This window comes from Dermacentor silvarum, chromosome 1, assembly GCF_013339745.2.
Source record: "Dermacentor silvarum isolate Dsil-2018 chromosome 1, BIME_Dsil_1.4, whole genome shotgun sequence".
Taxonomy (NCBI): Eukaryota; Metazoa; Arthropoda; class Arachnida; order Ixodida; family Ixodidae; genus Dermacentor; species Dermacentor silvarum.
Genome location: NC_051154.1, coordinates 34,974,028 through 34,986,291, shown reverse-complemented (window position 1 = coordinate 34,986,291; position 12,264 = coordinate 34,974,028).

Below are 12,264 nucleotides of genomic sequence, written 5' to 3'. Positions count from 1 at the left end.
GGAGCAACCCCCGGCCCACAAGACAATGGCTTCGAGAGCAGAAGGATCGCGTCGGAGACGATTTTAATCTCCTCGCGCTCCTCCCGCGCTCGACGCTTACCCCAAGACCTGAAGCACTCTCGGACACTGACCTTCACTTCGTCACATTCTCTACCTTCTAGATTCGCTCTGTTGTGCAGCGAGCGAAAGAGAATGGACGATACCTCTGCGATTACCTGCCTGTCTTTAAGGAGCCGTGGGTGTAGACGCCATGGTCTTTTCCCCTGTGGCACTAAACTCGAATCGGCAAACCGCAGTGTCAGGAGGCAGTGGTCGCTGAGAGCAGAAAAAATTACCTTGGAGGAATGCATACTGGGAGCCAGTGATGACGAGACATAAAACCGATCGATGCGGCTCTCCACCCCTTGCCCCGACCAAGTCATTCCTGACTTCACAGGGCGAAGCGTGCTCCAAGCATCAACCAGTCCTAGCTCCACCCACAGTAACCAAGCACGATCTTTATTTAAATTAAGTTGTTTCTCTCTACTAGCTTATCAACGAGCCTCGTAGTACAATATCTCCAGCCCTATCCCTGTATTTTGGAGTACCTCTTTTAGATACACGATCTACCTGCTCTAACACACAATTGAAGTCGCCTACAAAAATAAGCCGAGAAGGGCCCACTAAGTAGGGATTCAATGCAGCAAAAAACTCTTTTTGACCTTTAACTTTGTTTGGAGCATAAACATGAACAATTCGAATGCCAGAACCAAGATCTACTGACAGAATGCGGCCCTCGGCGTCCCTGGCATGGCGTAGAACCAGGCCTTTCAATCTCGGCATCAAAATGATGGCCGTGCCTCGGCAACCCGGCCCGCCATAACTCCAGAAAGACCTCGTGTCAAAAGTCCTGTCAAAGTGGCTGATCTGGCCTAACCTGTGGACATAAGTTTCCTGAAGTACAAGAATATCTACATTTGCGGACCTAGCTAAGTCGAGTATCGCGAGCCGTTGGTAGCTAGAGTTAGAGAGAAAGCCATAATGGGTGGACGAAAAATTTAGCAAAAGACTAAAAGAGAGCTAGAGAAAAAACAAGAATGCTAAGATAAAAAGGGAAAGGCTAGTACTGGGTAATACTAGCCGAAATAATCCGATGGTACAATTGCCTAAGCGAGAGTCTCCTCAAGTGGAGACCCCGCGGCTGTTTATTCATACGAATGATCGAACAGTCGCAATCGAGACCCTTACAGTGTTTACAAGGAGAGTTCTCCTCGCCTTCCGAAGAATCCTCCATTTCTGACTCTGCATCTGAAGCCATCACAGCAGTGCGCTTGGTTTTACGAGGACCATGCTCCGAGCTATGGGAGTCACCACCTTCCGAGTCCAAGGACGTCCGCCTTCTTGGCCGCCGATCCAGAGCGCTTGCTACGATTTTTCTTTCGTTTCTTGCCGAGCACCTCGTGAGCGAAGTGAGCGCGTCGGGAGCCGCGGTATCTACGTCGGCTCTGGCAGTGTCTCCCTCGCTCAAGGAGCCCTGGCTGTCTCCGTTTTCCGTCGCAACTGTGGGGCTACCTAACACCGAAGCAACTGCCGGCTCTGTCGCAGTTGGCTGCGGCTAAGAGCCCGAGGCAACTGACCAGTAGGTCATAGAGAAAGAAATTCAACAAGAGGGGACACTCGGCAAAAACTGGCAACAGGAAACACGTCATGTTTATTCGGTCTGACATTAGATACAAGCGTAGGCTTGATTTTCACTTAAATATCTGTGATTGTGAGTCTGTGTGGATTGAGGTTGACCACTCTGTAATAGGCATTGATAATAATATTGTCTTTGGTACCATTTATCGATCACCACATTCACCAATTCCTGCTTTTTGTGAAGCACTTGACACTATTCTTGACATTCTTTCAAAGGAAAAAAAGTCCGTTATCATCTTGGGTGACATTAACATTAATTTACTTGATGCATCCTCCTCTTATCTAACTCAGTATGTCAGCTGTTTCCAAGGTCTTGAATCTCCCTTCCCCCCCGTTGCACTAATAATGGTTTGGGAACACTTATTGTCCATGCACTTTCGAACCTTCTTTATCCTCCCTCCGCATTCATTCTTCAAAGCAATATTACAGATCATTTCCCAGTTGCACTTTGCTTTGAGAACAGTCCTCGCATTAATAGCGTAAGCTTTGTTAAGAATAAGTTTGATCGCGACAAACTTAAAGAAATGGTATCTAATTCCGATTGGTCTTGTATCACGTTAATGAATAATGCTGAATCGGCATACACCGCTTTCATCTCTGTAATATCCAATTGCGTATCTTCATCGAAAACACTTGCCTGGGAAGAATATGTGTTTTCGATGAAGATACGCAATTGGATATTACAGAGATGAAAGCGGTGTATGCCGAAAAAGCGGTGAAAGCGGTGTATTATAAGGGGGGTGAGTTGACCTGCTTCCCTTACAAAAATACAATCCAAACATGTAAAATGTGTTGCCAAATAGGGCATAGGACCGACGTCTGCCCGAACCCCAGCCTTCCTGTATGCCACAGATGCGGGATACAAGAGCCCGACCCCAACCATGACTGTGCCCCAAAATGCGCATCATGCGGAGGAGACCATCTAACAGGAGCAAAAGAATGCGCTAAACGACTAAAACCAACGAAACCAATCCCAAACAAACAAAAACAAGGGCACTCAAAAACCTCGCGAAAACATAGATGGTTCGTGACGGACGACACCGAATCGGAGGACGACATGTGGCCAAGGCTACCAGGCAGAACCTCACGAACAAGATCTCCATCGCCGGAGGGACACCAATCCAGATCAAGTTCCAGATCGAGATCAAGACAAAGACCTGACATAGACTATAAGAATCTACCCAAATCAAGATCCAACTCAAAATCAAGATCCAACTCCAAATCAAGACCAAGCATCAGTGCATCCGAACAAACTATTTTCCCTTACCCAAACCACATTCCCAGGATCCAGAAGGCCGGTGCCGCAGGGAGACACGCGCCCGGGCAGGGAGAGGAGGACAAGGGTACCAGGGTGAGTTGGGCGGAGGTGGCAAAACCGCAGGCTCCCATAACATCCAATATAGCATACCAAAGAGTGATAGCGGAAAACCGCGCACTCAAAGAGAGCTTGTCGGAGCTCAAAAAGGAGATCGCGTCTCTTAAACAACTATTAGACAAAACAGCAATCGCGAACTCTTCCACAACGGGTGGCGCGGAGAGTAACACAGCAGAGCCTAAAACAAATTCAACAGAGCAAATGTTGCAACAATTAGTTCAACAGCTGCAGGGAGTACAAAACTTCCAACAACAGATGTTTAATGAATTTCAAAATCTTAAAACTTACGTGGACGAATCCATCACCAATCTACGGCAAATTAAAAGGAAAAGAGCCGGGGATAACCCCGGGACTCCACAACCACGCAAAACGAAAAATGTAGTAGTCTCCGACTCCTCCGATAATGAATTATCGACCCCACATGGCCAATAGATCACGGGTATTGGAGGAAAACATCGAAATTTGGCACTGGAACTGCCGCACCTACCAAAAGAGGGCAGCAGCCCTACAACAATTCATTAATACATCGTTAACCCGGCCAGATATAATCTGTCTCCAAGAGGTAGGAAATAAGCCGGTAAAGCTACGGGATTACTATACATATCAGGACCCCAAGCATTCGAAAGTAGCGACGTTGGTGAGAAAGAACATCGCAACTAGTATTCATGAGCCCCTTGAAGGCTCAACTCATCACCAAATTATTGAAATTCACACAAAAAATAGGGGGAAACCTAAATTTTTCATTGTTAATATATACAGCCCCCCCCAAAGAAAAAGGCACAGATTTTGAGAACATCATTGAATTAACAATTGGTAAAATGAATCACAAAGATAAATTAATTGTTGCCGGTGACTTCAATGCACCCCACTCGCACTGGGGATACGTAAGGGATTCGCCAAAGGGCACCAGGCTGGTGCAGGTCGCGGACAAGTTCGACCTAAAACTAGAAACGCTGCCGCTAGCGCCTACTAGACTGGGGAACAGTGTGAGTTTAGACACTTATCCCGATCTGACGTTTACCAAAAACATAGAGGCAGCGTCTTGGAAGAACCTAGATGAAACACTAGGCAGTGATCATTATATTGTCAGTCTATCAACCTCGTCACCAAAAATCCGTAGACAGCTTGGAACAGCCAACATAACCGATTGGGAAAAATTTAGAAAGTATCTCTTTGCAGAAGGGCAGATAGAAGATATCAACCAGTGGTCGGAAGAAGTGCGAACAGCACACTCGACTAACTCCAAGAGCATCACTCTGACGGTGGAACACCCCGCCGTAGACCCACATTTATTACACTTATGGGACTGCCGAAGAGGCCTCACAAAACGCTGGAAGCGTCAAAGGTTTAACAGAAAACTCAGAGCAAGAATAGAGGTAATTGCACAAGAAGCAAATGATTACGCACAGAAACTAGAAACAGAAAATTGGCTGCAGCTCAGTGATTCCCTAAGGGGAAACCTCGCCACAAAGAAAACCTGGAACATACTTAGAAGTATGTTAGACCCAGCAGCACCAAAATCAGAATCGTCACGCGCCCTTGCAACCATAGTGGGAGAATTCCAGGGCACAGAAGGCGAACTCATAGCCAAACTGAAAGAAAGATACATAGGGGAACCAATTATTCAGTCATACTCGAAAGCATACGATGGGCCCCCGAACGAAATTTTGGACGCCCCCATAACGGAAGCAGAGCTCTTCGCAGCAACCCAGGCAGCTAAGAAAAATACAGCGCCTGGAAAGGATCGGTTAACTAATGCAATGCTACGGAACATAAATCATGAACAAATTAAGAAACTAACTGAATACTTTAACAGAGAGGTATGGCCAACCGGGAAAATTCCAGAGCAGTGGAAAGAGGCAGAAATAATTTTGATACCTAAACCCGGCAAGGCTCGTAACATACAAAACCTCAGGCCGATCTCACTCACGTCTTGCCTGGGAAAACTTTTTGAGCGAGTCATCCACACAAGACTTAGAAACTATATAGAAGACAATAACCTCTTGTCAAACTATATGTATGGCTTCAGGCCACACTTATCGACACAAGATGTATTCCTAAGACTGAAGGAAGAGGTACTGAGCCACATTCCAACAGGTAGTGAACATTTACTAGCGGCCCTAGACCTCAAAAGCGCATTCGATACCATCGCGCACGAATTAATATTGAAAGAACTTGAGAAAACTAGGTGCGGTGAAAAGACTTACAATTATATCAAATCTTTCTTGGGGAATAGAACTGCTACTATCGGCATAGGAGAAACCCGATCCGGCGCTTTCAATATGCCAAATAGGGGCACACCACAAGGTGCCATCCTCTCACCCCTACTGTTCAACTTGGGGATGAATAATCTAGCCCATAGGCTGGAAAAGTGTCCAAATCTGCATTTTGCCCTTTATGCGGATGACATTACTCTTTGGGCGACAAAAGGCTCAATCGGAACAAAAGAACAAGTTCTTCAAAACGCCATAAACATAGTGCACGATTTCGCCACTGAGAAAGGAATGAAATGTGCTCCTGAAAAATCAGAATGCATTACGGTGCACGGAAAATATTACAACAAAACTGAAAAGGCTGAACTGAAGCTTGGAGACTCGACACTTAAAGAATCCCGAAAAGTGAGGATTTTAGGGCTGTGGATACAACACAATACTAGAGCAGACCATACCCTAAACACTCTAAAGAATTCAGTAAAACAAATCACACGAATGATAGGAAGAATTACGCGGAACGGGAGAGGACTAAGCGAATCAGACGCATTAAGACTAGTTCAAGCTTTTGCAATAAGCAGAATTACCTACAGTCTCCCGTATCACGAGCTTAACCGTAAAGAGACAGATCAGGCAGACATCCTAATACGCACGGCGTATAAGGCCGCCCTGGGTCTACCACTGGGGACATCCACGGAGAGACTCGAGGCTCTTGGGGTGTACAACACATTTGAAGAACTCAAAGCAATGACAATGGTCACACAACGAGAACGCCTTAATATGTCACAGGCGGGCAGGAGGGTCCTAGAAGAGCTGGGATACCCGATCAACCCACCATACTGCAGCAGCGAACTAGTGGACATATCGAGGGAGATGCGAGAAAAACTAAAGATCTCCCCCATCCCCCAAAAAATGAACCCAAAATATCATTCAGGCAGGCGTAATGCCCGAGCCAAACAATTAGAAAAACGATTCGGCAATAACCCCGACACAATATACACAGACGCAGCACAGAACATTAAGGGACACGTTATCGTGGCTGCTTCGGGACCCTCCGGTATTCCAAGAACCATAACAACAGCTTCAGTCCGCACAGCCTGCACCAGCACAGCGGAGGCGGCTGCAGTGGCCCTGGCAATAAAGACACGGGAGGGAGAAGACAGGCCCGCCAACGCCTTACGGACTCTCAGGCGGCCTGCCGACTCTTCCTCCACGGAAGAATCCCTAGGATCGCCCTTAACATCTTGGGCGATCGACTAAGACAAAAACATCACATTGTATGGTGTCCGGGGCATGTTGGTGTCACTGGTAACACAGGGGCAGACGCTCTTGCTCGCGAGACTTCAATCCGAGCAAGGAATGACACCCCAATCGGAAATAACAATCAAATACTAGCATGCGATGTCTTAGAACATCAACGTCGTTCTCGCCAAGAACTCGCCGCGCCAAACCCGCAATTAACAGTGGAGGAGGTTCGGCTATACAGAAAAATCCAGACAAACACCTACCCACATCTGGGGCGATGGCATGCCATCTGGCCAACCAGATATGCCAGTCAATGCCCCTGGTGTGGGGGGAGGCCATCCTTGCCCCATGTGACATGGGAGTGCCAATCACGACCCCAAAATTCAAATTCACCCCGTTTAGCACAAAATTCCTTTAGGGAGCCTTGGGCAGCCATCCTCGCCCGGACTGACCTGGAGACTCAATTGAGCCTCCTCGACCAGGCACGGCGTGTGGCGGTGGCCACTGGAGTCCTGGACTAAGGACCCACCCTCCGGCCCCCTTAACCCTATTTTTCCTAAATAAAGTTATTTCTCTCTCTCTCTCTCTCTCTCTCATCGAAAACATGTGTACAGTGCCATAAACGTTATTCTTCCCCTAGAAACCCATGGTTAACAAAGGGACTACTTAATAGCCTGCGTAAGAAAGATAACTTATATAGAAAAACAAAAAGACAACCATTTAATGTGCATCTACTTGATCGTTATAAGCAGTATTGTAACACACTGAATGCTGTAATGATGGATGCGAAAAAGCGCTATTATCAAAATGTAATTAATTGTACTGGTTCAGACATAAAAAAACAATGGTGCTTGATCAATTCCTTTCTCAATAAAACCATTAATCCGCCTATTGCCAACATTCATCATGAAGGATCAGTAATATCTAACCCATTAGATATCGCTAATGCATTTAGTGATTACTTTTCCTCTCCCATACCTGTTCCATCCAGTACGCATGACGAACTTGATCATTGTGGTCACTCATTTTTTCTTTTTCCTGCTACCCGAGAGGAGGTAAGAAGAACAATTACTGGTATAAAATCCTCTAGCGCAGGTATCGATAACATTTCTGCTAACCATGTGAAAATGATTGCTGATGATATTGCGGATGTGCTCACATATACATAGTCAATCTAATTTTTGAAACCGGTGTATTTCCCCGTGAGTTAAAAATGAGTAAGGTTAGTCCGGTATTTAAAAAGGGTGACAGATGCTTGATTTCTCATTATAGGCCGATATCCATTCTCCCCTTTTTTAGCAAAGTAATTGAAAAACTAATACATGTTCGCCTGTCTAGCTACCTAACGAAATTTAACCTATTATTTCATCCGAAACAATTTGGGTTTAGACAAGGACATTCGACTAAGCTAGCCCTCATTTACTTCACAGAAAAATATAAACTAGAAATTGACAATGGTAACTTCGTTGGTTCTGTTTTCTTAAATTTTCCGAAAGCTTTTGAAACACTTAACCATGACATTCTTTTTTCTAAACTTGCATCTTATGGCATTAGTGGCAACTCTCTCAATCTTTTCCGCAGTTACTTGTGTGATCGTGAGCAATTAATATCCATCTCCGGCATCTATTCCACTAAAGAATTAATTAACATCGGCGTTCCGCAAGGCTCAATTCCGGGTCCGCTTTTATTTCTACTATACATTAATGATCTTCCACAGTGTCTAACCACACTATCAGAATGCAGTCTTATATGCTGACGACACGACTATCTTATGTTCCAGTAATTCTCTAAGCAGCCTTACAACAACCCTTAATGAAAAACTTATTAACGTTAGTGCATGGTGTGCTAAAAACAAGCTCTTGATAAATCCCTCCCAAAAGTAAGTTTTTAATTTTCAATTCCAGGTCAATAAATAACGCGCAAGTTATGCCCCTCTTTGTAAACAAACATTGCAAATTCATCTATCAGATCATTGCTCCTTCCTTGGTATCAAGCTTGATTCCCGCTTAAAATTTAATTTGCATATTAATGAGCTGCAGCGGAAAACTTCTTATGGTATTAGGGTATTACTAAAAGCTAGATGTTACTTTGACTTGACTACTTTGATCACCTTATATTATGCATTCATTCACAGTCACCTAAATTATTGTATTGCTTCCTGGGGTCAAACATATCATTGCCACCCTTCTTCCCTCCAACATGTACAGAATCAAGCCATTCGCATTCTCACCTGGAGCAACCGAAGTTCGCATGTTACTGATCTGTACCGGGAACTGCACATACTGAATATTGACAATCTAATCAAATTTAATGTCTGCACATTTGCTTATCAAGTAGTTAAAGACCATAGTCTTCTGAAATTTGTTCTTATTCAACACCTTACTAATTCAAATATTACGCGCTTTTCCACCAATAACAATTTTATACTCCCCAAGGTACGAACTAACTATGGTTCTCAAAGAGTAGCATTTGTTTTAATCAAACTTTGGAATTCCTTGCCTTATAACATTAAGTGTGCCTTTTCTATATCGTCATTCAAACATCAGCTTCGCAATTTCATGTTTAACATATAGCACCGTTTATTGAATAGGTATTTTGAACTCAAATTCCAATCTGTCGTTTTCAATACTGTTTGCTTCATTTTCTACTTCAGCTTTTATGCCTTATCTCTATCGTTTTTCAATTGTACTACTGTTTCGCCTCAATATGTATTTGCATTTGTATTTGTATTTTTATATTTCGCTGCTTTTCTGCTGTTAAGTAGTATTTGTGTTTTTTTTTTACAATTATAAAAGGTCCCCCTACAGTGTTTACACTATGGGACCCTTTTCTGTACTAAATATCTATACTTTTGTATCTGCACTAAGTATTCAATAAACTTCAAACTTCAAACCATACGTCATGTTATACTTTTGACACCGAACGTTAGCTGCCGCGAGCATCGAAAAAAAAGAAAGTGTACTTAAGTTAACAGGCATTGATTTATTTTTTAATTCTTTGCCGCGAAAACTAAAACGTTTTGCGTATAAATGAACTTAAGCTTTGCGACTTATTTTCCTTGTCTTACCACGGCCGGGCTCCACTGGCGCGCGCGCTCGCGCGTGCCAGTCGAGCCCGGCCGTGGTCTTACCTAGCCACAGGTCACTGACGCGCCAGATACATGCGTCATCCGCCAGACACTCCCCCGAAGCCAGCGAGTGCGGCCGCGTTTGAGAGCGCTCGGCCGCGGCGAGCGCTCGCCGCGGGCGACCGGTACTTGCGAAAATTATATCCAGATGGCGCTCGCATCCTCAGCAGGTTAAAGCCCCTATATATTGACCCTTTTCGCGGAGCAGTTTGCTCTAGACGAACGAGATGGCTCTTTAGGCCGCGAGCCATACGTTGCCTCAGCGAATGCGCACGAATACGAAACCATTACTCTTTCTACCCTGCTACTGTGCGATCACCTGTCGAAAATGCAACTGGGTGTGCGCTAATGCACTGTGCCCAATTCATACTGCAAAATGTGTAACGATAAAGGGAAGACGTGTGCGGTAGTTCGCTGCTAAAATAGTGATTCACATATTAATGAATGGAATCAACCTGTGTCGCCGCTGCTATGTAAGGACTGCCTATGTTACCGGCCTTTCGCGATGCACGGCTTTCCTCAAGGATAAAAAAAATAATTCATCCGCCTGCGCTGTATAGCTAACCTCCAAAGAAAGGACTTGAACTCCGGTACGTCGGCACTTGGGGGTGAGTACAGCTCGTTACTAAAGGAAGTAGTGTCACTTACTGGCATAGTAAGTTTCCCGCACGTTATCTACACACATCCACCCTTACTCGCACGAAAACTTGCGCCCACCCTATCGCCAACGTGTGAGTGAATAGGCGCGCACTTGAATCAATGTGCCGAAGCATGAGTGACGGCGACTACACCGACAAGACACGAATGTACGTTGGAAGCTGAATGTTTTGTGACGGTCCACAGAGTAAGCGAGGGACTAGCGATAATACGTCGTTGCTGCGAGCTACCGCAAAGTACAGAACATTTAAATTCTAAGCTTTGTGCGCAGCAAGAATAAATTTATCGCAGCAGAGCACACCCGCGAATGATTACGCTGAAAATAAACAATCAGATAGTGGCCGCACCGAGCAACTTTACTGAGTCAGAAATATGACAAGCCGCTGAATCAAAATGTTGGCCTAATAAAGAATGCAGAGCACACTGATCCAGATTTTATTCATAAGCGGAAAGTTTGGACAGCTTGGAATACATTTCTAGCCCCGCTTTTAGTACAAACATCGTATACGCTGCTCACGCCGTTTGGACAAGGCGTAATGAGCTCTGAAAGCACTTACATGTCCTCTAAAGCTGTGGCCAAAGCTTCGTGTCGTCCACGCAATCACCGTCTACGATACGCGTCGAAACAAGAGGTTTGCTGCGCCGCGCCGGCGTCACGCGCTTGCATTGTAAACGCGGAGGCAACGGAGGCGGCTGAGACAAGCAATGGACGCGTCACCACGTGATCAAACATGGCAGCGCCCATGGGAGTGCCGCGAAAAGGGTCAATAAAAAGTAGCGACACTGTCCTCCTCCGCCTTCCCTCCTCCTCGTTTCTCCTCTCTTTCGCACTCCTTTTTCGATCGTTGCGCCGCCTACACCGCTTGAAACACGTGCACTTGTTTATCTTTCACCGCTGATCAGATTCGACGATCGCCGACTGTGTTCGTCGCTATCGTCGTGCTCCTCGCCAGTCGGTAGACGCTTCTTGGGCGAAAAAGGCGATGGAGCGTGATCGTAAACAAACGCAGCCAGCGTCCGGGGGTTCGACGGTCCACGTGATGCCATTAGGCCAATACCGACGCGGCGTCGGCCTCGGACAGGGTGTGCGAGGAGGCGGCGGCATTCTTCAAAGCGTGACGCTACTTTTTTTATATAGGGGCTTTACAGCAGGTTAAAGCCCATATATATAAAAAGTATATGGGGGCTTTACAGCAGGTCATAATCACGGGTGATTCAAATCGGTGTAGGTTCAATCGCAGGGAATTGTGGGGCGCGATGTCTGCTGGCAGCTTCCGGTTCGACGGACGACACGGCGGCATGCCCGGCGCATGTGTTCTTCTACGCGGTTTCAGTCGTGCGAAGTTTTCCGTCCGCTTTGTCGACCAGCAATGTCGTACCATTCATGCAGCTGATTTCTAGGTTTCAGTTCACCCTAGGCGCGACGATGACGAGCCAAGAAAGGCAAGGATACGCTTTTATTCATAAACGAACTTTGGTTTACGTTTCGGTGGCCTTTTTTGCTTCTTTCAGGTTTAGCTCTACTACATTTGCCACTGCTTGGACGCACCGTCAATGACTGCTTTGTCTGCGGGTCAGTCAGACAGATGAAAAAAATACCTTAATCCGATAATTTATCAAGCGTATAGAAAACAAGACTTAAAAAATCGGGTGCTGAGGCGATGGCTATAGCAGCATGGTAAATACTGCCCTGTGATCGTCGCTGCAACCGATATCGTCAGTAACGGTGCAGCTAGCGTAATTAGAAAATGAAGTGCTGAAAATGTTTGAAAACTGCGCGCTGTCAACGGCATTTCTTGGCCGAAACTCGAGGTTCATTTGAAGTGGTACGTAGAAGTTTTCGCTTTTTTGTCAACAAGATGAGAAAATGGCCGTATCGCCGACATATTATGACTGCGCATTACCTCTGTGTTCAATGAACTAAGGTGGGCTAGTTGGTTACGAGTATTATGTATGTATGTCGCTTTGTCCCG